Consider the following 3,902-nt stretch of genomic DNA (forward strand, 5'->3'; position numbering starts at 1 on the left):
AGTTCAAACTCTCCACTAGTAGCACATTTAAAATGCTCAAGTCATTGGATATTGCAATCTTACCAAGCCCTTTGACCTTGCCTTTGCCATTGTCACCAAATGTGATACTATCAATCCCATTGCTCTTGTTTTCATTGATTGAATTGAACATTCTTGGATCACCGGTCATGTGTTGTGTGCACCCACTATCAAGCACCCAATGCCTTCCTCCGGCTTTATAATTGACCTACAAAAGAAGATCAATTCTTTTTAGGTATCCAAACTTGCTTGGGTCCTTGAAGGTTAGTTACCAAGGTCTTTGGTACCCAAATGGCCTTCTTCTTTGGACCCACAATTGGTGTACCAATGAACTTAGCCTTCACACCATTGGCACCCTTAAAAAGCATGTAACAAGAATCAAATTTAATTGAGGATACATTAGGTAGCTTGTTCTTGTTAATCTTGCAATTTTGCTCTATATGCCCAACTTGCTTGCATCTATTGTAAAACCGACCATTGCCCTTCACAAAGCTAGCTTTGGGAGTGACAAAGGACGCCTTCCCTTTCTTGGGGGTATAGCCTAATCCCTCTTTGTTGAGAGAAAACCTTTGGCTACCCAAGCACTTTAACAAGCGGGTATCTCCACCATAGGCATTGCCTAAGGCACGAGTGAGCTCATTCACCTCCTTCTTGAGGGTCTCATTTTCTACCATTAGTGAGGCATCACAAGAGAGACCATCACTCAAAGGTGAAGTGGAAGTGGTAGTGCTATAAGAAGTGTTAGTGGGAGCAACTATAATGGGCTTATAAAAAGATTCATCAATAAGATCATGTGTTAGTCCCACATCACATGATACTATCACTTGCTCCTTCTTGGCTTCCTCTTTGACTTGCTCGATGAGAGAGGAGTGAGCTTTCTCAAGCTTAGAGTGAGCTTTGCCAAGCTTCTCATGGGCTTCCGTTAGCCTCTCATGAGTGGCATTGAGCTCATCAAGGGATTGCTCAAGAAATTTAACTTTCTAGTTCAATTCTTTACACTCCTTTCTCTTCATCTCAAAGCAAGTGTGCACTTTCTCACACATGTCCATGAGCTCCTCCTTGGAGTACTCTTCATCATCATCATCACTCCTACAAGCATCACTTTCACATTCATCATCATCACTCACATCATATTTTACCTTGATAGGCTTTGCCATGAGGCATGTTGATGGAGTGTTGAAGATGGAGAGCTTATCGTTGATGGCGATGCTTGCTAGTGCTCTCTTGATAGATTTCTTGTCATCATCACTAGAGCTATCACTATTCGAAGAGCCATCACTATCCCATGTGACCATATAGCCTCCACCTTTCTTCTTCTTTTGGAAGGTCATTCTCTTCTCCTTCTTCTCCTTCTTTTCTTTCTTATCCTTTTTGAGCTTCTTCTTTTCATCCTCATCATTGTCACTATTGTAGGGACAATTTGCTACAACATGATCGGGGCTCTTGCAATTGTAGCATCTTCTTGCATATTCTTTGCTTTTGGTGTGATCTCTTCTCTTTCTTGCACCATAGCCCTTCTTCTTCATGAATTTTACCATCTTATGGACAAAGAGGGCCATAGCTTCATCATTAATATCACTAAGATCATCATCATCACTTGATTCTTTCTTGGACTTGCCCTTGTTCTTGGATGATGATGAGCTAGCCTTGAATGCTATACTCTTCTTCTTCTTGTCTTCTTCTTCCTTCTTGTCATCCTTGTCATCCCCCTCCCTTTCCACACGGTATGTCTCTTGGGTCATGACATCACCTAGTACTTGATTGGGGGTAATCTCCTTCAATCCTCCTCTTATGATAAGCAATCTCAACATCTCAAATCTTGGAGGTAAGCACATCAAGAACCGATGAGAGACATCATCATCCTTGATCTTCTCTCCCAATACCTTCAAATCATTGACAATCACTTGCAAACGATGGAACATCTCCAGAATGCTCTCATCTTCCTTCATCTTGAAGCTTGTCAATTTATCCTTGAGGATATACAACTTGGCACTCTTCACCGCCGGTGTGCCCTCATATGTTTCCTCCAATCTCTTCCACACCTCATTTGCTCTTTCACAATCCTTGATTTGCTCAAACACCTTGGAATCAATGGCATTGTATATGGTGTTGAGAGTCATTGTATTGCATTGCTTGTTGATCTTATCTTGATTGGTGGGATCATCGGGATCAATGATAACATAGTCATTTTTGGTCACTTCCCATACTTGATCATTGATTGAACCAAGATACATCCTCATCTTTCTCTTCCAATAATCATAGCATGTGCCATCAAAGAACGGTGGTTTGCCCCCCACATGCTTGAACACAACTTGAGCCATAATTTGACACCGAGGTTGTTAAGCCTTTAATCAAATGGTGACCACGGCTCTGATACCACTTGAAAGGTCCTAATATGGCTAGAGGGGGGGTGAATAGCCTATTTAAAATTCTATAAATCAACTAGAGCAATTTGATTAGTAAGACAAATAGCATAATGCAAACTTGCTTTAGCTCTACGAGGGTTGCAAGCCACCTATCCAATAATTCTAGTTGCAATGATTACTAGACATACAACTTGCTATGATACTACTCACTAAGAGCTCTCAATCTTGCTACACTAAAGAGCTCCACTAGATGAACTTAAATAACAAATCAAGCTCTCAATTCTAATTACACTAAAGAGCTTGCCACAACTAGTTTGCAAGAATATAAAAGAGTGAGTAGGGTGATTATACCGCCGTGTAGAGGGATGAACCAATCACAAGATGAAGATGAAATCAATCACTGAGAGAATGCCAAATGGCAAGAGACAACCAATTTTCTCTTGAGGTTCACGTGCTTGCCAACACGCTACGTCCCCGTTGTGTCGACCAACACTTGGTGGTTCGGCGACTAAGAGGTGTTGCACAAACCTCGTCCACATGATTGGACACCGTAAGAACCTACCCGCAAGTGAGATAACTCAATGACACGAGCAATCCACTAGAGTTACCTTTCGGCGCTCCGCCGGGGAAGGTACAAATCCCCTCATAATCACCGGAGATGGCCACGAACAATCACCAACTCGTGCCAATCCTCCACCGCTGCACCAAGCCATCTAGGTGGTGGTAACCACCAAGAGCAACAAGCGAAATCCGCAGTAAAACACGAATACCAAGTGCCTCTAGATGCAATCACTCAAGCAATGCACTTGGATTCTCTCCCAATCTCCCAATGATGATGGATCAATGATGGAGATGAGTGGGCAGGCTTTGGCTAAGCTCACAAGGTTGCTATGTCAATGAAAATGTGCAAGGCGTGATCTTGAGCCAGCCATGGGGCTTAAATAGAAGCCCCCACAAAATAGAGCCGTTGGGCTCCTCACTGAACTGAACACGGGCCGACGTTCGTCTTTTCTATCTAGGGCGCCGGTGAAGTTTCCTACCCTTGCTCAAATGTGCTAACCACCAAGTGTATCACCTTGTGCACATGTGTTAGCTTATTTTCACAAACATTTTCAAGGGTGTTAGCACTCCACTAGATCCTAAATACATATGCAATGAGTTAGAGCATCTAGTGGCACTTTGATAACCGCATTTTAATACGAGTTTCACCCCTCTTAATAGTACGGCTATCTAACCTAAATGTGATTACACTCGCTAAGTGTCTTGATCACCGAAACAAAGTGGCTCATACTATTTATACCTTTGCCTTGAGCCTTTTATTTTTCTCTTTCTTCTTTTCCAAGTTTAAGTATTTGATCATAAACATGCCATCACCATTGTCATGATCTTCGCCATTTGCTTCAACACTTGGAGTAGTGCTACCTATCTCATAATCACTTTGATAAACTAGGTTAGCACTTAGGGTTTCATCAATTAACCAAAACCAAACTAGAGCTTTCACTCGTGCCCTCGGGGTCG

This window comes from Miscanthus floridulus, chromosome 6, assembly GCF_019320115.1.
Source record: "Miscanthus floridulus cultivar M001 chromosome 6, ASM1932011v1, whole genome shotgun sequence".
NCBI classification, from domain to species: Eukaryota; Viridiplantae; Streptophyta; class Magnoliopsida; order Poales; family Poaceae; genus Miscanthus; species Miscanthus floridulus.